This window comes from Kogia breviceps, chromosome 4, assembly GCF_026419965.1.
Source record: "Kogia breviceps isolate mKogBre1 chromosome 4, mKogBre1 haplotype 1, whole genome shotgun sequence".
NCBI classification, from domain to species: Eukaryota; Metazoa; Chordata; class Mammalia; order Artiodactyla; family Physeteridae; genus Kogia; species Kogia breviceps.
The window spans coordinates 133,569,666-133,593,911 of record NC_081313.1 but is presented as its reverse complement, the minus strand read 5'-3'; the positions used below and the strand labels follow the sequence as shown (position 1 = coordinate 133,593,911).

The following is a 24,246-nucleotide window of genomic DNA, read 5'->3' as shown; positions in this document are numbered from 1 at the left end:
CTGCAGCGCGTCCAATCACAAAAGACAACGTGAAGGCAAGCGGGGGAACCCAAACAACCTGACCCCGCGACGCCGACCCCCCCAGGCCCTTCCCCTAACCCGATCCAACTCCGACCCCCGTCCCGGGCTTGCTCCCCGACCAAAAGCTCACCTCGGGACCTATCTGGTCCCTAGAGTGCTAAGCTCATCCTCGCTGTTCAGAGAAAACCACAATCGACCGCCATAAAAATTCCGCCTCCTCCAGAAAGCCTTCTGTGATTAGAGTTAACTCCATCTCAAAGCTGAGGGCGCCGCCCTCGAGAGCCACGTGACTACCATTCCTCCCAGGGCTTAGTAAATGTGCATAATTATTGCCCCAGTGGAGTGTTTACGCGCCATCCTTCTATCTGTTAACCGTGAACCCACCTGGGAGAAAGGCCACTTTTGGCGTTGCTCTGCGCGGTATTGGCTTTGGCGCGGAGCTCCGTAAATTTCATCCTTCGGCCTTCAAGCTTCACCCCCAAACTGGCCCCAGTTGGCTTGGAGCTCAGGATACCCTTAGCCTCCTGCCTTCCAAGGCCCACAGACCAGCCAAGGAGATACACAACAGGTCCTTACCTCACCTAAGTGCTGGGATGCAGTCCCTGTCAAGAGAGCAGCAGGCTCGGAAGGAAGGTGCCCCCTGGAACCAGAGTGATGAGAGGAGCACTGTGACCCCAGAGGCCCTCCTTCTGTTGAAGAGAATGAGGTACCCTGACTGTTCCCAGGTACGAAGTCAGGTTGGCAGTGTTCTGTGTGCTAGGACCAGCCAGAGAATAGCTGGGTCTACACCCCAGGGTACTGCCTTACAGGGACCTGCCCTTTGTTCTACTGAGGAGTGACTCCTGCTAATCCCTTCTAGGCAGTTCAGTGGGGGAGCTCTGACTGGTTCCTTTTTCACACCTAATAATTTGAGCCAATCATTTCTGACTGACAGTTACCCCTGCCAGTTGCCCCAATTCATTAAGTTTACTCTCAACCCTTTACTTTTCCACGACCATCCTGAGGGCCTGTGAGCTGCCACTGTATGGCCTTGAGACGGTCGATTAACGGCCCCAGGCCTCAGTTTCCTCACCTGTGGCTTCCAATGCAGTGTGGCTGTGAGGATCCTGCAAGGTGAAAGTGTTAGGGGCCTATACAGACTAAGCACTTGATGAATGCTGAAATGTGTTTCACTGCTTCATTCAGCAACCATTTCCTGCATTCCAGGCAGTATTGCTGGGTGCTGGGTAAACAAAGGATGAGATGCCTGCCTTAGGAAGCCCCAGGCCTTAGGAAGAACCAGTTAAATAAAGGCGCTAAGGTGTGAAGAGGGGCCCAGACAGTGGTTCCCCCCAGGGCTGACCTCTACACATCCCTGCCCTATAGGAACCCCGCTCTCCATCCTCCCAGGCCCCACGGAATAGGAGTAGGGGCTAAAGGGGGACAGGCAGCTGGGGATGAACAGCTTACTGATGGTCTCGGGAAAAAGAGTGAATCCTAGAGAAAATCTCTTGGACTTTCCTGGAATGACTCAAGTGTCCCTTCCTGCCTCTTAGAGTGGAATATGGCTTCAGAGGTCTCATTCACAGCAGCCCCCACTGGAGCCTCCCCATCCAGCAGGCACTGGCCAAGCACCTCATGTGTGCCAGATCTGGGCTGAGGGAACCCACAGGACGCAATATTCTCACAAGGACACTAGCTTCTGAAGTCGGGGAAGAAGGGATAGGGCTGGCTGTGGCCGGCCCTCCTTGTCTCAGCACAGGGAACTTTTCTGGGCCTGTGCCTCCCATCCTTAAGACAGAGATTAGCATCAGTAACTACTCTCTGAGTCTATGCTGTGTACTGGACACCATGCTGGGCACTTGCACGAGTTCCTTTAACCCTTTAGCAGCCCTGTGAAGATATGAGGTCCAAAAGATTAAGCCCTTCTGCAAGGTCTCAGAGTCCTGTCACCTGGTGTGATCAGCCTCACATCCCTTGCTCTTAGACAGCACACCTTCCAGATACTGTCTGTGAGAAGGGCCAACACAGTGTCTTGCCCACAGGTGCTCAGGAATTTGAGTGGCAGGCAAAGTGAGATTACCTTAGCCTCAGTTTCTTCATCTGTAAATTACTGTTACTCCTAACCTGCTGAAAGAGATACCTGCTGAGACATTCCACCAATGTATTTCTTTTTTCTTACAACTGCCCCCCCTTAATTAATTAATTCAGCAGATAATTATTGAGCTCCCCCTCAGAGCCTTGTGGGAAAGGCAGAGAAGAAGTAGCAAGGTAGAGAGCTGAGTACTAAGAGAGAAGCTAGAGGTGCTGGGGGAGCTGGGGTGGCCTCAGGGACAGTCAGGGAAGGTCTTCCACAGAAGTGACATCTAGAGGGAGTCCAAAAGGACTCACAGGAATAGTTTGGAAAGGAGGGGATAGCTAGAGATTCCAGCAGAAGAGCCCAGAGAAATACCAGGCTTTGGAGGAATTGACCACAGTTCAGTGTGGCCAGAGGGTAGTGCGTGGCGGGAGCAGTAGAGGTGATGAGTACGATAAGAGGCCTCAGACGAAGATGGGGAAAGCCACAGGGGCCTGACAGTGCAGGGCTTTCTTGGTCAAGTTAAAGAATTCCGGCTTTATCTGGAAGGCAGCAGGGAGCCATGGAAGGTTAAGAAGCAGGTTAAGAATCTCCTTTGTGCAGCTGAAAGCTCACTCTGCCAGCAGTGTCCAGAAGAGATTGATACCTCCTCTAGAAACACAAGGGCCTTGCCTTGGGATATGCTAGGACTGTTAGGTTACAATAAAAGTGTGACTTCTCTTCTGTGCCAGCTACTCTGTAAGACACTCTCTCATTTAATCCTGAGATGGGCACTCTTGTTACCCCCATATTCCAGATAGGAAGCGTGACCTATTCAAAGTCAAATTCCCAACCCCAACTCCCAGTGCAAGCTCTTCATCCTCACTGGACAGGAGCAGCATCTGCTTTCTGATGAAACAGCCAGGTTTGGAGGCCTTTGGTGATTAGTCCCAAACGCTGCTGGTGAACACCACAATCATCCTTGTGATGGGTCCAAGAATTGTTTTCTTTCTCTCTCACGGAGTGGTTTCCCCAGAACTGGATCAGGAACTTAAGATTGAGGAAGGTTTGGCACATTTGAAGCCATGCAGCCCTCCAGTAGTTACCTTCTTACCCAAAATGCCAGATTTCTGTCAGCTAATCTGACCCTGTAGCCCCAGCCCTAGCCCCCACCCCAGGGACTCAAATTTTCACCTTCAACTGTTCTGTCTTTCAAACATTCTTTTTTGAAAGCCCTGTGTGTATTGGCCACTAATCCCTGCCCTCCTGCCCTCATCACTTCCCTGGCTGCCCAGTATACTCACTGTGCCAGGACAGGCCACATCCCATCCAGCCTGCACTCATGCAGGTCCCTCTGCCTTTTCCCCTGTCATGCAAACTCCTACTCATCCTTCAGGGACCAATTTAGAAGATTCCTCCTCCTGGCAATCTCCCCTGATTCCACCCTTACAAGCAGTCATTTTTCCCTGAATGAGCCCCTGCAGTAACTACTGGTTTTACATTTCTGGTCCCAGCCAGTTGGTGAGCCCCTTATACAAGATAGAGCGCATATGCTTCTATGACCTCCAGTGACCAAGCCCAGGACTGTGAGGATCAGAGTAAGTGCTGGGGTAACATTTCCTAATGCTTCATCTATCCCCTCCCCTCTTCTCTAAGTCTGTGTCTCCAAAAGACAGAAGAATTATAGCTCAAATTGTGGACTAAATGATTGTGCAAAACCATCCCTAAAAGGATTCAGGGATGTTTGGGGAACACACAAGTCTCTGTGCCAGACAACACTTTCAAAAAGTGTAAGAGAGCCTATAGGATCTGGAGTTAGATAGATGTCCGTTCAAACTGCAGCCAGGGCCACTTACCAGCAAGTCCCTTCCTCTCCCTGAGCCTCACAAATGGGGTGGTTGTGCAGATTAAATACGTGAATGTAGGCAGGGCCTTCACAGAGCAGCTGCTCACAAGACACTTCCTTCAGATGCCACCAGGCTTCCCAGCCCAACAGGTCAGTCTTCCCTCCCCCACCCCAAACTTCTCCTTCTCTGGGCACTTGATTTTTCAGATGTACCCTTAGCCTCCAGAGGAGCACTTCTGAACGTACTGATTCCCAGGGGAAAAAAAAGAAGTTGAAGAATGCTGGGCTCTGGGGGGATGCAGTCAGAGGAAGGGGGAGGTCTGCAGCCTGTGGCCAGGAGAGTGGCTCTACCTTCTGCCCGCCTAAGGGTTACCATTTTACACCCAACCACCCATCTTCTCCCTGCAAAAAGAGGACATTATCCTATTTTACAGATGAAAACAGAGGCTGAGAAAGAAGCAGTGGCTTATAAAAGGAAGTGTGGAGTCTTAACCACTGGACTGCCCAGTCTTCCAAATTTTTTGATCAAGTACCCCTTTAAAGAATTTCAGGAGGGGCTTCCCTGGTGACACAGTGATTGAGAATCTGCCTGCCAATGCAGGGGACACAGGTTTGAGCCCTGGTCGGGGAAGATCCCACATGCCGCGGAGCAACTAAGCCCATGTGCCACAGCTACTGAAGCCCGTGCGCCACAGCTACTGAAGCCCGCGTGCCTAGAGCCCGTGCTCCACGACAAGAGAAGACACCAACGAGAAGCCCACACACTGCAACGAAAAGTAGCCCCTGCTCACTGCAACTAGAGAAAGCCTGCGCTCAGCAACAGAGACCCAATGCAGCCACAAATAAATAAGTAAATAAATTTATAAGAAAAGAATTTCAAGAAAATATGTATATACCCACTCATCTTTGAAAGTCGGTATCTAGTTTTAAGTCATATATTACAAATAATATAATTTTTGGTGTACTATATATGTGCTTTAAATATATCTTAATCAAAACCTTGGGGCTGTAGATTCAACTCTATCAATTTATAGAAAACATCTCTCATGTGTCTGAAATGCCAAAACCAGGCCCCATCATCAAATCCCTCAGCCAACTGACTGACTTTTTTATAAATACAAGAATATGGAATGCTTTATGAATTTGCATATCATCCTTGCACAAAGGCCATGCTAATCTTCTCTGTAGTGTTCCAATTTTAGTATATGTGTTGCTGAAGCAGCACTCAGACTGACTTTCAATCGGAAAAGATTCGACTCCACTTCTCAATTAAAACCAGCATGTTAATATGCATCCCCATGACAACCATCCCCCTGCTGGGTTCTAATTCTAGGACTGACAGACAAGGCCAAAGCCTTGCCCTGAGTTTACTGGGTGAAGTAAGTCCTTGGGAAGCTCTGAGGGCTCTCCAGAGGTGCCCATGCAGGGAGATTCATCTGGGTGAGATGTGGCTTTTCTCTCATGAGTGGGAAGCCATCTGAAAGAACTAGAGAGAGGTGTTTTCTCAGGCAGATCAAGGAGTTCAGATGGAAGTTAAAGGTCTGGAAATTTGTACCCTTAACTCCAACTATGCTCAGAACAATCTGGAAAGTCTTCACATCCCCCAGGTGAGGACTTTAGGCAAAAACCATGACTGGAAAACATGTATCTGTGTAGAACAGGAGGCAGCAACTGTTGGAGAGGGGCTAGGAGGGAGGGCTTTTTTTAAAGGCAGAAGGGACTTGGTCTTCTGTAAACCATTCCACCTCAGGGCCTGTGTTCCTGTGTCTGGAAGATTCCACTCCCAGCTCTGCCAGGGCTCTTTCCATCTATCAGTTCAAGAGTCCCCTCTTCAGACAGGCTCACCTGGCTCCTCCCTCACCTTGAGGACCCCTGATTGACCCAAGGTCACTCTATCACATCTTCCTGTTGAGGTAACTTATAGCAATTACCATTCTCTGAAATTATCTGATTTTTCCCTACTTATTTTTTTATTTTTTTTTTATTGAGATATAATTCACATACCATGAACTTCGCCCTTCTTAAGTGTACAACCTGGGAATTCCCTGGCGATTCAGTGATTAGGACTCTGAGCTTCCACCGCAGGGGGCCGGGGTTCAATCCCTGGTCGTGGAACTAAGATCCCACAAGCCATGTGGTGCAGCCAAAAAATAAAATTTAAAAAATAAAATTAAATGTACAATCCAGTGGTTTCTTTTTTTTTTTTAAATTAATTAAAAAAAACTTTTTTTGGCCACACCTTGCACTTACGGGATCTTAGTTCCCAGACCAGGGAGTGAACCACAGCCCCTTAGCAGTGAGAGGGCAGACTCCTAACCACTGGACTGCCAGGGAATTCCCCAGTGGTTTCTAATACACTCACAAAGTTGTGCAGCCATCACCACTATCTAATTCCAGAGCATTTGCATCACTTAAAGAAAAACCTTGTACCCATTAGCAATCAGTCATTCCCCATTCCCTCCATCCCCCAAGGTCCTGACAACCACTCATCTACTCTCTGTCTCTACAGATCTATCTGTTTTGGATATGTCATATACATGGAATCATACAGTATGTGGTCTTTTATGTCTGGTTTCTTTCACTGAGCATGATGTTTTCCAGACTCATCCATGTTGTGGCATGTAGCAGTACTGCATTCCTTTTTATGGCTGAATAATACTCCATTCTATGGATATACCACATTTCATTTATCAGTTGATGTTTTGTTTATCAGTGATGGTTTCAGTTTGGGGCTACTATGAACAATGTTGCTATGAACATTTGTGTACAGATTTTTTCATGGACAGAGTCCTAACCACTGGACTGCCAGGGAATTCTCAAGTGGTTTCTAATATACTCACAAAGTTGTGCAGCCATCACCACTATCTAATTCCAGAGCATTTTCATCATTTAAAGAGAAACCTTGTACCCATTAGCAGTCAGTGTGCATTTCCCTAACAACTGGTGATGTTGAGCACATTTTCTTGTGTTTATAGGCCATTTGTATATCTTCTTTTAAGACATGTCTATCCAGGGACTTCCTTGGTGGTGCAGTGGTTAAGAATCTGCCTGCCAATGCAGGCAACACAGGATCGAGCCCCGATCCAGGAATATCCCACATGCAGCAGAGCAACTAAGCCGATGCGCCACAACTGCTGAGCCCACGCATCACAACTACTGAAGCCCGCGCACCTAGAGCCAGAGCTCCACAACAAGAGAAGCAGCCACAATGAAAAGCATGTGCACTGCAATGAGGAGTAGCCCCCGCTTGCTGCAATTAGAGGAAGCCCACGTGCAGCAACAAAGACCCAACTGCAGCCAAAAAATATAAATTAATTTTTTTTAAAGACATGTCTATCCAGATTCTTTGCACATTTTTTGATCTTTTATTATTATTTTTTTAAAGAGAACCCATTAAAAAAACTTTTTTGGCTGTGTTGGGTCTTGGTTGCGGCATGCGGGATCTTTGTTGCAGCTTGTGGGATCCTCTGCTGTGGAGCGCTCCTCATTGCGGTACGCAGGCTTCTCTCTAGTTGTGCACTGTGTGTTCAGTAGTTGCGGCACGTGGGCTGAGTTGCCCCACAGCACGTGGGATCTTAGTTCCCTGATCAGGGATCAAACCCACATCCCTTGCACTGGAAGGCAGATTCTTAACCACTGGATCACCAGGGAAGTCCCCTCTTTGCACATTTTTTTAAAATTGGGTAATGTCTTTTTTGGTTGTTGAGTTATAAGGATGCTTTACGTATTCTGGATACAAGTCCTTTTTGGATATAAGATTTACAAATACTTTTTCCCATTCTGTAGGTTGTGTTTTCACTTTCTTGATAGTATCCTTTGAAATACAAAGGCTTTTAATTTTGATGAAGTCCAATTTATCTATTTTTTTTCTTTTGTTGCTGTGCTTTTGGTGATATCTTAGAAACCATTGCTTAACCCAGGTCATGAAAATTTATCCCTATGCTTTCTCTAAACTTTTATAGTTTTAGCTCTTACATTTAGGACTTTGGTCTATTTTGAGTTTATTTACTATAGTGTGAGGTAGGGATCCAACTTCATTCTTTTGCATGTGGATATCCAGTTGTTCCAGCACCATTGTTTTAAGAGACCATCTTTTCCTCTTGAATAATGGTCTTGGCACCCTTGTCGAAAAATCAATTGACCATAGAAGCATGGGTTTCTTTTTAAATTCTCAATCTATTCCATTGATCAATAGATCTATCTTTATGCCAGTACTATAAAGTCTTTTTTTTTAATGGAGAGGCATTTTATTTTAAATATAGCAGTGTGTACATGTCAATCCCAAACCCCCAATATATCCCTCCCCCCAACTTACAAAGTCTTAATTGCCTGATTTTTTTTTTTTTTTTTGGTCCACACCTCCATCTTTCTCACTGTCTAGAATGGAAGTACCAAGAAGTTAGGACTTGTTCACTGCTGTGTTCCCAATGCCCAGAACAAGGCCTGGTGCAGAGTAGATGCTTGATAAATATTTGTGGATTGAATGAATAAATCCTCAAATAAGTACAATGCTTTTGGGAAGAAGTCAGTTGAGAGGGGAAAGTTGAGGGTACAATAATGAGAAGTCACTGAGGTCAAGGAGGTGCAGGGTGTATGAATGGGGTCATAGGTGGATGGATGGGCCACAAAGCAGAGGACATGTAGGGAAAGGCAAGGGGCCTCAGCTATGTTTTAAGTGGGAAGGGAAGGAAATTGAGAGAGGTCCCACCCAGTACCTCTGTTTTCTCCAAAGATAGGAAGTGAGGGGGAAGGGAGGGGCTGCAGGCTCAAGGAAGCTGAGGACAGCTGAGTGACCTTGGGGCTGGAGCCAGGCTTGGGCCTAACCAGTGGGCACCCTCCACTCATGACTGGATCCCCTCCAGGGTTCTAGGGTGAAAAGGTTATCAGATGAAAGGTCAAGGGGGGAAGTGCTAGAGAGGGTGCATGTGAAGTTGGCCTTGGGCCCCAGGCTAGCAGAGGCAGGGGAGAAGCCATAGCACAGGGCCCCTGACCACAGGCAACATTTCCTGAGGAGAATGCCAGGGAGTTTCCAGAGGAGTCAGTGATAAGACAGGACCAATGAGATGAACAACTAAGGCATGACAGTCAACAAAAGCGCTTCCCTGCTCCTGCAAATCCTGGGCCCCTTGCCTGGAGAGTCAGTTGATGTGTCTAGAGTTCATAATAAGCCCCAGGGATACTTGCAGAGGCCTTAAATAATAGGGCATCTCAAGGTTTGTATAGTAGCCAATGGGAAGATGCAGGTGATTTCAGAAGGCCTATCTAATTAGTCATATTAATGAGCCTAAGGCAATTCAGAGACCAGAGAGGAGGAGTTGAGGGGGCCTCAAGGTGGTGGCATCTCTACCCCTGAGCAGGAAGGGGACCCTGGGGAACAGCCAGGTGACTTAGGGATATGATAGGCCCTGGATCTCCAGGCTGGGCAGGGACTGAAACTAACAGTAAGAGAGAGGCCCTTGCTGCCTTCTGCATCCCAGGTCTGTGGCAACAAGGGGTCTGAAATGCCCTCAGAACACCTAGTCACTTGCTTCCATTGTGCTGACACCAGCTCCTCACTGTGGCCTAGAACACCATGCAAGATGTGGACCTGCCTGCAAGTCCAGGCTCATTGTTCCCCTACCTCTCCACCCTTCAGCCATACTGGCCTCCTTTGGTTCCTGGATGCAGAAGACTTTGCTCTGTTAGCCCTAGCCCTCTCCATAGTTCTGTGTAGGGGGTCTTCAGTGTGCCAGCTGCCTGTGCTGGTGCCTGAGAGGTAGCACACAATGAAGTTATGGGTACAGCCTCTGGCCCAGAAGCCTCGCTTGAACTGCTGCTCTACCGCTTAATAGCTGTGTGAACTTAAGCAAGTAATAGAACCTCTCTGTGCCTGCGTGTCCTCTGTCAAGTGATGTTGTTGAAATGTTAATATGAGCTTCAAATAGTGTCTAGCACATGGTGAGTCCTGCAGTTGTTACAGTCATGATTATTGTTCTCACGAGGCTCAGAGAGGTCAAGATCTGCCTGAGCTCACAGAGCTGGTACTTGGCAGTTTTCTAAGATGTTTTTTTCCAGTACATCACTGTTGCTTTATGAATATCCCCAGCTAACTGCTGAGATTTTCCGTGCTATATATTCCATGATTTTGTATACTCTGTCCCGTTACTGTTTCTGTAGGTTAAATTTACCCTTGTCAGACCAAGTGAAGGGATAATGGAGTTGGAAGACTAAAAAGGCATACAGGCACATTCCCGTGGACAAGCAGTTTACATTCTAATAAGAGAAGAGGAATAAAAAAATAGCCTTAACACAAGGTCATGTGTAATGAGGATTGTGAATTCCTGAAAGGTAGGAATATCAACAATCATAAAAAATATAACCAATGTTTTTGGGAGCTCACGGTGTACAGGCACTGGGCTTTACAATCCTCACAAAAACACCTCAGTAGGCATTAAGAATCCCATTTTACAGATGAGCCTCAGCAATGTTAAACACCTGTCATAGGTCACACGATGACTGGAACTTGGGTCTGTCTTCCGCCAAATCACCACTTTAGACCAGTCAAGGCAGTGGTACAGGGAAGAACATACCGCGGCTTACCGCAGTAGCTGGCAGGAGAGAAGGAGATTTAGCAAAAAGGACTTGGGGTCGTAGCAGCCAGACAGGCAGGAACCGGGCAGGGTTGGCGGAGGCCGGGCCTCAGTTTCTGAGTTCCGCAGGGGCTGAGAATGGCTGTACCCACGCCACCCGCACAGCCCCGGGGTCCCACAACAGCTCATCTTCCGCCTTGCCCCACACGTGGGGCCTCATTCCTGGGAGAGCGCCTCTGATTGGCCGGCTCGGTCAGGTGGCTCCCGCGGGCCAATCAGAAGCGGCCAGGAGGTGGGCTGGGCGATCTGCTCTGCCTGCGTGGAGCCTCAGAAAAGGATGTTTTGTGCGTGGGGCCGCGCTGGGAAGAGGCTGGCAACGTCTGGCATGCCCCAGTTCCAGCCAGCGGTTGCCCTTTACGCCTATTTATCAGAATTTGCCACTAGCCCTGCCCCATCGCTCAGAGATAGAAAAGAGGACTGGACCAGCCTTCCTCTTGGGCTTTGGGTCCCGCCCTAATGCTTGCTCCCGCTTTTGTGCATCTTTCTCCTTTCGCTCCCCTGGAGCTCCAAGCCTTCCTGTCTTTTTGCTCCTTCCTGGCAGCCCACAAACCGTGTAGTTTCTTCCCCTGTTAAGAGAAAAGATTTCAACGCGTCTACAGCCAGGCTCTGCCTCTTTTCTCCTCCACTGACCCTGGCCTCCCTTTCTCATCTCCCTCCTCATCCCACTTAAATCTGGCTTCAGGTCACCAGCAGTCCCACTCTGGCCAAAACCGGTGATATTTCATAATCTTTGTTGCTCCACTTTGCAGCATTTGTCTCTGTTGACCCTTTTGGAACCGACAAGATTTCCTGGAGCTCCCACTCTGGTCTGGTCCCTTCCTACCTCTTTCCCAAGCCCTTCTCTGTGCTGCCCCATCATGGGCATGCCTCCCCTTTTTCCTGTCTTTGCTGATTGTTTACCCAGACTCCCTGAGGGATCCCGTCTGGTCACTGGCATCTCATAAATGCCAGTAGTTTCTGAGCCTCAGTCTCTAGCTTGGATTTATCCTGCAGCTCCAAACTTGCTACCTGAATGTCTCACTGGTACCCAAGGCTGAAGGTAGGTGTTTCATTCAATAAATATTTGTTAAGCTGAGGGCTCATTTACAGTACAAATATTTAAAAACATATCTTTACATATGAAATAAATATGTAAGTAGTTACTGCTGTGTGCCAAAAGCTTGGGACTACTGTGTCACCTGTGACCAGCACACAGTGGGTTCTTCATTACTGTGTGCTGAATTCATGTAGGAATGAATGTTGGCATAGTGTCTGGCACAGAGGAGGTGCTCAGTGTTAGTTGCCTCATCCCTCAGCCCAGCTCCTCTCTATGCCAGGGATGGGAACTGTCCCATCACCTCACCTTCAATGAAAAAGCTACATAAGTGAGGTAAACAAGAAAAAGCTGAAGTGCAAGTCCTTCTTGTCCTGTCTAATATTCTACTCCCAGGGCAGTCTGCTCCACAAAGGTAGCACTGCTCAGTGATGGGGCAGGAGAGAGAACCAGCAGCTGCCTATCCTAGGATAGGCAGACTGGGAGACATACAGACCAGAGTTCAAATCCTGGTCGGGTGATCATATGGGTCCTACTGGACTTCTGTGAGCCCACTTTTCCCCCTGTAAGTTGGAGATATGAATAGACTCTACCTCATAGAGATTTGTAAGGATTTTCCCAGAGCTCTTAGAGGCACCTAGCAGGCATTGGTACTTAGCGATTGTTTTGGCTGAGAGACACCAGGTAAAGATGATTTTCCCAGTGGTGCACTATCGCCACCGTGTGACGAGATGGGAAATTACATAAGTGAGGTTCTTTGGCCTGAAAAGGGCTACCTAGACTTGGGCTTTCTGAAACCTGAGAATTTGCTCCCTGCTGCCAGTGCTCTGCTGTCTAGGCTCCCTCAGGCCTCCAGTGTCAGTGCTATCACCTGTGGAGGATAAATCATCCCACCCAGGTTTAGGGAACTGGCTGTGCCTTTTCTAACTGTAGAACTTTTGGTGGTTCTGCACTGTGTCATTCAAGCCGTTTCAGAGCTGGTACCCTTGACACCTGCTCTGTGCTTGGAAATCAGGGCCATCTAGCTCCAGACCTGACTCAGTTTTCTCCTCCCTTCCCATCTCTCCTGAGCTCCCTTTGTTCTACCCCTGATTCAGGACCCTGAAGTACATTTCCCCAGTAAGCATGTTAAGTTCCTGGGACTCTATTCACGTGAACAGCAACCATGTATTTATCACCTACTGTGTGTCTGCTGCTGTGCTGGACCCCTTATGGGCATTTATTCCATATACTCTTCACAAATCCTTCTGGGCGGTTTGCTATGATTGCCTCTATTTTATAGAAGAGGACACCGAAGCAGAGAAAGGTAAAGTGACCCACCCAAAGTCGCAACAGCCATCAGGTGACAGAGCCCTGCCTATAACTGCTAGGACACCTAGTATGGTGCAGAAGGCAGACAGACCTCACTTCAAATCCCACCTCTGTTGCTCACTACTGACTCCCCAACTTTGAGCTCAAGCATCCTGTTTTCCTCTAAATGAGATGGTAGCCCCCACAAGGCACAGGTGCTGGCTCCAGGGGGCAGGCAGTGTTTGGGGACATAACACCAGGGATGAGAAGTGGGGAGGGTATCACAGCTGGCAGTCAGAGCTGGTATGGAACACAACTGGGGTAAGTCGGGGTCCCATTAGGGAGGCTGGAATCAATGACTGGGAGCCCCAGCTCAGGACCTGGCCAGCAAAAAGTAGGGGCTCAGGGGTCCAAGCTCCCATCAGCTATCACCTATGTAGCCCCTACCTGTTCTCCTAACACCCACTTTAGCCTTTCCAGTGCCTTTCCCACTGGGCAACCTCGTGTTGGCTTTTCCAGACACACATCTGATCAGGTCCTTTGCTGCTGAATATCTTGTCCTCTCACTGCTCGCTGGGGACTCAGCCCCTCACCACTGCCCGTGAGCCATGTGTGGTCAGTTGCTATAGCCCTACCAGCTCTGTCACCTTCTCTGGTCTCTGGCCCTTCCCATCTCCTTGAAGCCACCTTAGACCTTTGCAAATGCTGTTCCCATAGACTGAAACACTCTTCCCTCCTCTCTTTGCGTAGTTAATGTAGAGGTGCTGGAAGGTCTAGGGGGTGGGGAGAGGAATGGAGAGGAGTAGAGTTTGGAAAGAGGAGTAGAGTTTGGAAAACTTGTAGGGAAGAGAGAACAACCTGTGTAAAGGGATGGAGCTGCATGTGTTGGGGGAGGGGACAGGTAGGGATTGAAGGTAATAGGAACAAGGCATGCCTAAGGCCAGGGTCAAATCCTTACGGGCAGTGGGAGGGTTTTGAGCAGGGGCAGTTACAGCGGTTCCCCTGGGTAGGGTAGAGAGGGCATATCAGCACCGCTCTGAAAAATGGAGCACCCAGAACTGGACAGTCTTCCAGGAATGACATCATCACCAGCAAGGAAAGACACCTCTCTTGGGCCTCTCACTGTTGTGGCCTCTCCCGTTGGGGGGCACAGGCTCCACGCAGGCTCAGCGGCCATGGCTCACGGGCCCAGCCGCTCTGCAGCATGTGGGATCTTCCCGGACCGGGGCACGAACCCGTGTCCCCTGCATCGGCAGGCGGATTCTCAACCACGGAGCCACCAGGGAAGCCCCAAGACATCTCTTCATAGGATCCCCACCTGAAACCTCTATGGGTACAGCCCAAGGCCCCAGCCACACCCAACACGAGGCTGAAGAGGGATGCTACACTTCTTGTGGCCTCCAGGAGGTGGCACCATCACCCCAGCGTGTCCCCTCCACCCTGTTCCCTGCTCTGGAGACCCCTCCCAGGGTGCAGAGACCAAAGAGGAAGGAAGAGGTGAGTGAGGAAAGCAGAGGAGGAGGCCAAGGGCCCAAGGGGTGGTTAGGATGCCAGTCACAGGATGGGGGAGTTGGGGTGGTACTGGCTCCCGTTTGATTTTTTTCAGGGTCAAGCAGGTTACATCAGCCTGACTTAGATTTTCACCATTGTGTGCCTCACCCTCCTCCATGCAGCCCATCTTTGGGCCCCTGAAACACTCACAGGGACCCAACCTGTTCACCCAGCTCCTGGCCACTGCCCAAGAACCTCCAAGTTCTTGACCACCTTCCTCTCCTCCCCACCACTGTTAGCAAGCCCTCTTATTCTAAAGACATCCTTCAATTTCCACTTCTTTCCATCACCTGGCCACCATGGGGGCCTGCAATGTGGCTGTGCAGGATGGTGCTGGTCCCAGGCCAGGGGATGGGAGGGGAAATGGACATTCCCTCTGTGGATGCTCTGGGACTCATTACTTCCGTCACCTTGGGAGACCACGTGTGTCCTTTGGGGGTGCTGTCCCAGTTTCCAGCTCTAACCAGACACTAAAAAAGTCCCCTCACCCATCTCCCCACATCTGTGCAAGAAGCCCCTTACTCTCTGGTCTCTTCACTCCTCTGGGAGTGAAATCCGAAGCCGGCAAGGCACTCTGTGGTGTGGCCTCATCCAGCAGCATGTCCTCCCTCACTCTGTGTGTGCTTTGTCCACTGGCTGGAGTGGCTCAGCTTCTCCCCACTCCTGCCTGCCTCCAGACCTCTGTGCAGACAGTTCCCTCTGCCTGGAATGCTTTTCCGCCCAGTCATCACTAGGCCAAGTGCTCCCCTCCCTCAACTCACATATCACTTCCTCATGGAGCCCTTCCCTGGATCCGATCACGATCTGTCCGCATGGTAGTCATTCACAGCTGCAGCCAATCGATCTTCAGAGTCTGTGTTAATTATAGTCAGCGCTTTCCTGAGTGTTTACTTAATGTCTGTCCCCACCTCTAGATTTCCAGCTCCTCAGGGCAGGGGCTTGTCTTCATCACAAGGTATAACCACCGACTAGAATGGCACCTGGTATATAGTAGGTGCTCAATAAACATTTGTTGATTTACTGTGCCTTCCAGCCCTCTTCTGTGGTTTCTTCTTCAACTTGGTCACCCACATCACCTCCTCTGGAAAGCATCACTGACCCCTGCCCTGGGTATACATTGTTCCTGGGCTTCATTTCCGGGCTTCATTCCTTTGTTTGCTTTTCAATTCCCTTTGGGCCTCATTCCGCACTCTTATCTCCCTGCGCCCCAGGCAGCCGTGCTAATGGTTTTGTGTGTGTTCTTGTAACATGTGTGTTCTCTGTGTCATCATTTCTTTTGTGCAAATGGCTTTATGCTTTTGAGCTCACTACATTTCTTACCCTTTCCACTCAACACTAGGCTTCTGAGGTCCCTTCGCATGGCTGTGCATCCACTGGGTCCTCTGTACGTGTAGTCCATGCATCTCCCAGTGATGGACTCCAGATTGCCTACAACCCCTCCTCCAAACTTCCCCATGTGGTCCTGTGTGAGGATTTGGGGAAGGGGGTGGTATATATTCAGGGAAAAATTGCTAGGCTCTGGGATAGCTGCACCCACAGTCCAGGTGGGCCCCCCATATCCCTGTCAACACCTGGCATTCTCTAGCTTGCTAACTTTTGCCAATCTGATAAGTGCAAAATGAGAGCATCTCTTGCATAATTCTTGAGTTTAAGGGTCTCTTCATAAGCTTGCTAACCTCTGATTTCCTTGTCATTCAATCACCTCATCATACCCTCACTATAGCATTTTTTTTTTTTTTTTAAATTTTTGGCCATACCACGCAGCCACCGGGATCTTAGTTCTCTGACCAGGGATCGAACCCGGTCAGTGGAAGCACAGAGTCTTAACCGCTGGACCACCTGGGAAGTCCCTGTAGTATTTTGAGGTGTCTTTTCCTTGTGGATTTGCAGGCCCTCCTTAGATGCTCCATGCTGTCCTGACACAGTGTGGGAGAATGCTGGCTTACAGGCAGACACCCTGAGCCTAGGTGCTGTAAGGGCAGTGATAGTCCTGAGCCCTCTTGGGGTTCCCAGCCCCACATCAGAGGGTGAGAGGAAGGTCGACCATCCCTCAGTGGACACTGTAGGGCTCATCACTGTGGTCCAAGACTATGTGTGTATTTTGGGGGGCACTGTCTTAGCTCCGAAAGGGGCTAGGAAGCCTCTTTGAGATCGGCTCACCAGCCTGGAATTTAAATTTTGAAGCTGAGAAATTCATTCAACACGTATTCATTCCGTGAACATTTAGGGAGCACTTACCATGCGCCAGTCCCCGTTGTCGACATTCAGGTACAACTGTGAATGGGACAGTCCCTCGGCTTCTCAGAGCTCGCCTTCTATTGAGGTGGCAGCCAGTAAAGAGTGAGCAAATAAGATAATTACAGAAGAAAACGAACAAGGGGCTAAAATATGGAATAACAGAAGGGGGGGTACTTTGGCCAGAGCGGTCAAGAGAGTCCACTCTTAGGAGATGACTTTCATTCTTTTTAAAAAAAAATAATTTATATCACTTTTAAAAATATTTATTTTTATTTTATTTATTTTTGGCTGCGTTGGGTCTTTGTTGCTGCGGGTGGGCTTTCTCTGGTTGCAGCAAGCGGGGCTACTCTTCATTGCAGTGCATGGGCTTCTCATTGCGGTGGCTTCTTTTGTTGCGAAGCACGAACTCTAGGCACGCAAGCTTCAGTAGTTGCGGCACGCGGGCTCAGTAGTTGTGGTTCTCAGGCTCTAGAGTGCAGGCTCCGTAGTTGTGGTGCACGGGCTTAGTTGCTCTGTAGCATGTGGGATCTTCCCGGACCAGGGCTCGAACCCGTGTCCCCTGCATTGGCAGGTGGATTCTCAACCATGACAACCATGTTTGTCATGGGCGTGAACCACGAGAAGTATGACAACCACCTCAAGATCGTGAGCAACGCCTCCTGCACCACCAACTGCTTGGCCCCCCTGGCCAAGGTCATCCATGACCACTTCGGCATCGTGGAGGGACTCATGACGACGGTCCATGCCATCACTGCCACCCAGAAGACCGTGGATGGCCCCTCTGGGAAGCTGTGGCGTGATGGCCGAGGGGCCGCCCAGAACATCATCCCCGCTTCTACTGGCGCTGCCAAGGCTGTGGGCAAGGTCATCCCTGAGCTGAACGGGAAGCTCACTGGCATGGCTTTCCGCGTGCCCACCCCCAACGTGTCCGTTGTGGATCTGACCTGCCGCCTGGAGAAACCTGCCAAATACGAGGACATCAAGAAGGTGGTGAAGCAGGCGGCGGACGGCCCCCTCAAGGGCATCCTGGGCTATACTGAGGACCAGGTTGTCTCCTGTGACTTCAACAGTGACACCCACTCTTCTACCTTCGATGCTGGGGCTGGCATCGCCCTCAACGACCACTTTGTCAAGCTCATTTCCTGGTACGACAATGAATTCGGCTACAGCAACAGGGTGGTGGACCTCATGGTCCACATGGCCTCCAAGGAGTAAGAGTCCCTGGACCGCCAGCCCCAGCAGGAGCACGAGAGGAAGAGAGAGGTCCTCTGCTGCTGGGGAGTCCTTGCCCCAACTCCGTCCTCCAACACGCTTGAGAATCTCCCAACCTCCACACGGTTTCCATCCCAGACGCCCCCGAGGAAGGGGAAGAGGAGGGAGGGGCTTAGGGAGCCCTACCTTTCTCATGTACCATCAATAAAGTACACTGTACCCAGAAAAAAAAAAAAAAAAAAAAGTGATATAGGGAAGCCCTATATCACTTTTTTGTGTTTGACTTAAAAAAAAAAGTTTCTTTATTATTTATTTATTTTTGGCTGTGTCAGGTCTTAGTTGCGACACGCAGGATCTTCGATGAGGCATGCGGAATACTTCGTTGCGGTGTGCAAGCTCTTCGTTGAGGCATGCAGGCTTTTCTCTAGTTGTGGCATGCAGGTTTTCTCTTCTCTAGCTGTGACACGCAGGCTCCAAGGCATGTGGGCTCTGTAGCTGTGGCACACAGTGTCTCCAGTTGAGGCTCAAGAGCTCATTAGTTGTGGTGAGCAGGCTTAGTTGCCCTGCAGCATGTGAGATCTTAGTTCCCTGATCAGGGATCGAACCCACGTCCCCTGCATTGGAAGGCGGATCCTTTACCACTGGACCACCAGGGAAGTCCTGATGACCTTTGTTCTGACAACCAGCCAGAAATACCAGTGGACTAGCATTCCAAGCAGAGACCCGCAAGTAAAAGGCCCTGAGGGTCTCATGAACTTGGGGTGGTGGAAAAACAGAAGGAAGGTCACTGGAGCTGGAGAATCGATGGGGGAGGGGTATGCGAGGAGTTTAGGCAGTGGGCAGGGGTCAGTTCAGGCTTCGTCTCGTGGGCCTGGGTTCAGCCTGGGCTGGTGTGTGAAGTGGCAGTAGGACAGTGTGGCTGTGTAGGAGGGTGCTGGGCCCTGGAAACTCTGAAACTGGCTCTGGGGCAGCCTGAGGTTTGGGCCAGGCAGCCTTGGAAACTGGTGTGTACTCAGGGGATACTTTTCTTCTCTGGTATTTTTTCTCCTCTTTGCTTTTAATTAATTTATTTTTTTGGCTGCGCCATACAACTTGCAGGATCTTAGTTCCCCAACCAGGGATCGAAACTGGGCCCACAGCAGTGAAAGCACAGAATCCTAACCACAGGACTGCCAGGGAATTCCCTCTTTCCTTTTTTTTCAAAAAAATTTCAAATTTCAATTTTTATAGATAAATAATACACGTATCAGGTACAAAAATCAAAAGAAACAAAGATCTCCTCCCTCCCTGACCCCAGCCACCTAGTTTCCCTCCCCAGAAGCAGCCATGGTGACCACCTGCCCACCCTTCCCAAGCGATTGCATCCCTACAACTGCAGGTACATGTTTCACAGGGACACGCGTGTGCTGCTTCATTTTGAATTTTCCCCTCAAAAGTGTAACGCAGAGCAAATTCCCCATCAGAACACTTAGAGCCCCTTTGTGAAGGCTCTAGAGCTGTCCTGTCAATACAGAATAATAAACTTATATTTAAATTAATTACAATAAAATAATCAATCCCTCAGTCACACAAGCCACATTTCAAGCGCTCAATAGCCACGCATGGCCAGTGGCTACCGTATTGGACAGCACAGATAGAGAATATTTCCATCACTGCAGATGGTTCTCCTGGACAGTGCTGCTCTAGAGAATTCCATGCTATCCATCATTTATTTCTAGCCTGTCTGCCTTCAGGGGCTGGCTTGGAAGGGGCCACACCATAGAGGCAGGAGCTCAGCTATGTGAGGTGAAGCCTTCCTCATCACACGCAGTGGGTCCCTCAGCAATTATAATAATCTCAGTCCCCCAGGATCCAAGGGCTACCCCTTTTATAAGGTTGTAGAGCTGTGCTGTCCAATATGGGTCTGGCCATCTCAGCCTTTTGAGCCAACACTCCTCTCCTGGGACCTGATTTCCTAGGGGTCTCAGCTGTTAAAGGAAAGGGCCTCCCTGACCAGGAGCCTTATCATCACCCTTACCAGGTCATTCAATCGTTTGACAAACCTTTGTGGGCCTGCCTTGCACTGGACCTGACTTAGAGGGGGAGCCCATGAGGCCCCTGCCCTGAGTGAGACAGAGAGAGCCATAAATGGGTCATTCCAGTTGTGCATAGAGGCAGAATGCTTAGGCAGTGCTGTGAGATTAGCGTGGGCTTCCTGGAGGAGGTGATAGCTGAGCCAAGCCCTGCAGGGAACAAGGATGGTCTGGAGGTTCGAGAGCTGCGAGAAGCCCACAGCCATATGCCACAGGGTCAGCGGGTGCAATCAGGAGGGCCAGGTCAGGCTGGGCCCCAAGTACCAGCACACGAACATGAGGTTGGCACTAGGGGGCCCGGTGCTGTGGCATGTGAGCTACAACTGGGTAGGAGAGGAAGCAGGGAGAGGCAGGGTGAGTTCAGCTGTTGGCAATTTCACGCCATCTCCTCAGCCACTTCTTGGGGACAGGCCCCAGCCTTGGGGCCCAGGTGCCGATGAAGGTCAGATTTCGGTAGCAAGAGAATAAAAGGAGATTTCCTCTGGAGGGGGGCCCTCTCCCCCGCAGAGAGAGCTGCAGCTGCCTCACACACATACTCTGGGATTAGGCTAAATCCAACAGCAGGTGGCAGGGTGGGAGAGGGGCTCCCAGTTAGGGTCTCGGAGTGTGGGAAGGGGTGGGCAGTGGCGGCGCACACCTGAGTGTGTCTGTACCTGAGAGTGGGTCTCCTCCATCCCTCCCTTTGTTCAACTCTTTACTTTGCCTCCCTTCTGCCTGGTGCTGCCCTGAATGGGAGTTGGGAGGGCAAGGACAGTAACCACTAACCTGGATCAAGGGCTACATAAACATGGGCAGCGGAAGGGGGGCAACGCAAGATGACTTGGAAAATGGGGGCAGTTATCCCGGGGCGGGGAAGAAAGAGTAGGTACAAGGGGGTAGTTTTTCATTAAAAACCTTCTGTGCCACTGAAGTTTTTGTTTCAATTATTTAAACCATGAACACGGAATGCCTCTTTAAAATGTGGTTCTCAAAGTGTGGCCCCAGCCCAGCAGCATCTGCATCCCCTGGGAACTTGGTAGAAATGCAGATTTCTAGGCTTTATTCCCAGGCTTTACCTCAAACCTACCAAATACAAAATTCTGGGGTGGGACCCAGCAATCCAACCCCTCCAGGTAATCCGATACATGCTACAATTTTAGAAATACTGATTGAAAAACTACTAAAGTGGGCTTCCCTGGTGGTTCAGTGGTTAAGAATCGCCTGTCAATGCAGGGGACACAGGTTCGAGGCCTGGTCCGGGAAGATCCCACATGCTGCAGAGCAACTAAGTCTGTGCACCACAGCTACTGAGACTGTGCTCTAGAGCCCACGAGCCACAACTACTGAAGCCCGCGCACCTAGAGCCCGTGCTCCCAACAAGAGAAGCCACTGCAATGGGAATGCTGTACACTGCAACGAAGAGTAGCCCCCACTCGCCACAACTAGAGAAAGCCCGTGCACAGCAACGAAGACCCAACACGGGCAAAAATAAATAAATAAAGTAAATAAATTTATTTTAAAAAACACAAACAGGGCTTCCCTGGTGGCGCAGTGATTGGGAGTCCGCCTGCGGATGCGGGGGGCACGGGTTCGTGCCCCGGTCTGGGAGGATCCCGCGTGCCGCGGAGCGGCTGGGCCCGTGAGCCATGGCTGCTGGGCCTGTGCGTCCGGAGCCTGTGCTCCGCAACGGGAGAGGCCGCAACAGTGAGGCCCGCATACCACAAAAAGAAAAAAAAAAAAATAAAAATAAAAATAAAAAAATAAATAAATAAATAAATAAAAAACACAAACAAAAAAAGCTACCAAAACAGTGCTTGCTTCCTGGGGATCACACTTTGGGGGAAGGAGACTCTTGTGGGCATCCTCTATAGCAATAAAAGCCTCTGAATAGGAGGGTTTAGCATGAAGGGGGGGCCCAACTTGGAAGGGGCCCTTGGGAGGCTGACCCAAGAAATGAGGTTGAAGTGAGATCTAAAGGGCAGTTGGGGCTTGGCCAGGTGAGGGGGAGAAGAGGAGTGTTCCTCAGAAGGAGCAGCCCATGTGAGGGCCCTGAGGTGGCAGGGATGGAGGCCATAGGGCTGGAGTTCAAAGTGCTGGGCCCAGCACCTCTGTGCTTGGGTGTCATGAATGACTGTCCACCAGTGTGCATGGATATTCCATTAACAGGTATCCTCTTCTTCATGGAAATCCAGAGCCTCTCCTGGTACTCGGAATGGCTGGACCACCAGGGCTCTGGGAATGATCCTTGCAGTGGGACAGGCACCTGGTCCCAAGCACCAACTCCCATATGCCCCCATGTAACCTTGGGCCAGTCACTTCCTCCTGAGCCTCAGTGTCCTCATCTGGGCAATGGGGACAAGAATGCCTTCCTGGGAAGGGCTGCCATGAAGAGGGCATGAGATCATGGCAACCCAGGCCTGGGGGCCATTCCCTCCTAATCCCCATGCAACAGCTATTTTTGACTGAACATTTACAACCACTCCCCAAGGCATGTTGTCATTCCTGTGTTTCAGGCTCAGAGGGTAAACTTCAGTCACAGCAACACACACACACACACTCTCTCTCTGTGGCCAGCTTGCCCCTCCCTCCCAGGCACTGATTCCCTCCCAGCAGCCTCTTGCCCCTTGGCTCTGGCTTCTGATATCTGAGTGGCTGTCTATCTGTTGCTCCCACCAGAGCCTTGAGTGACACAAGCAGCCAGCAAGTGGTAGAGTCCGGAGGTGACCCAGTGCTTTTCGGAAAGGCTCCTGAGGCGGGCGTCACTAGCTAGGAAGCTGCTCAGCACCCAGGCAGACCAAGGGGGTCAGGCTCCACATGCTGCCATGATGCCCAGAGCAGGCTTGGGGGAGGGGAGATGGAGCAGCAAAGCTTGCACGGGGGAATTAGTAGCATCTGTCTCATTCTGACATGGACTGTGAGGAATGTGGAAAGGCCCCAGTAAGCACGTGCCTGCCAGGGATGCTAGCAGGGAGGGGGCACAGGGTGGGCAGCTGAGCCCCTCTTGGACCCCAGGATCTACCAGGCGGCAGCTGCCCCTGTCACTCTGATGAGTCTCCCATGTATACAGGACCTGTCGGGAACCTGGGGTGGGGAGATCAACTCATCTCCTTCCTTAGACCCTAATCCTTGTGACCCTGTACCCATCACATCCTGTTTCTCTACCATTAAATTGGGGATACTAATCTTTATCTGGCGAGGCTGTGGTGAGGGAGAGTGGTGGGTGGCTGAGCCTGGCACAGCAGTGGGCTCACAGTGGGAAAGTGGAAAGTTCGGGTTCTCATTTGTCACCCTCTTGTCCTTACACACTGCTCTAGCCTCCAACCCTTTTCTTCCCCAGGCAGGCTCTGAGGGATCTGCTGCTCCTGTGATGGGCTAGGCTGGTGAAGGACACAGCCACTGACCAGTGACCCCAGTGGGAACTGGGGCTCAGTCAGAAAGTTTGGGGGACTCCAGGGAGCCAGAAGGGTTTCTTGAGTGCAGGGGGAGCATAAGCCAAGAGCTGCTTTTGGAAGCTGCCTGTAGAGCCACCTGCAAGGGAATGGGAGGGAAGGGGACGGAGGAGACCTTGGGCGAGGAGGGGGACACTCAGGGCCACTGCAAAGGCCAAGCACCTGTTTATTTTTTAAAAATTAATTACTTTATTTATTTATTTTTGGCTGTGTTGGGTCTCCGTTGCAGTGCGCGGGCTTCTCATTGCGGTGGCTTCTCTTGTTGCAGAGCATGGGCTCTAGGCACACGGCTTCAGTAGTTGTGGCGCACGGGCTTAGCTGCTCCGCGGCATGTGGGATCTTCCTGGACCAGGGCTCGAACCCATGTTCCCTGCATTGGCAGGTGGATTCTTAACCACTGCGCCACCAGGGAAGCCCCAAGCACCTGTTCTTAGTGAAACACTTGGCATGACCCATGTGAACTTTTCAGGGCATCCTTCTCCAAGCATGTGCTCATGGATGAGCACATGCTCATCTATTAGGTGAGCACATGCTCACCTATTTCATCCTAAACCCTAAGCCCTGGGAGGTAGGCAAGGCAGGAGCACCCCATTCATATAGGCAAAGAAAGTGACAATCAAAGAAGTGAGAGCACTGGCCTTGGGACACTGGAAGTGGCAGGCTTTGAACTTCCTGGCTCCAAGTCCAGTGTTCTCTCCATCCATTAGGGAACAGGGCTCCTAAAGGAAAGGTAGTGGTCAGGGATGACTCCCTGGGTTTAGGCCTGGTGCTTTCTCTGAAATGGGGTGTCCTGGAGGAGGTACAGTTTTTTGGGGAAAATGAGTAGTTCAATTTGGGACATGGTGAAGCAAAGAGGGCACAAATGGGTGTGTCAGGAGACCTGGAGTAGGA

The 24,246-nt window shown here is 50.3% G+C and overlaps 1 non-coding gene and 1 pseudogene across 1 annotated transcript; one reads left to right on the top strand and one right to left on the bottom strand.

The window, feature by feature from the left end:
- Positions 1-5,021: 5,021 nt before the first annotated feature.
- On the bottom strand, positions 5,022-5,127 carry LOC131756453 (U6 spliceosomal RNA). Its single transcript, XR_009335636.1, has one exon. It is a non-coding gene; the product is annotated as a U6 spliceosomal RNA (small nuclear RNA).
- A 12,109-nt stretch (positions 5,128-17,236) lies between these two features.
- On the top strand, positions 17,237-18,099 carry LOC131755262 (glyceraldehyde-3-phosphate dehydrogenase pseudogene; annotated as a pseudogene).
- The last annotated feature ends 6,147 nt before the right edge of the window (positions 18,100-24,246 follow it).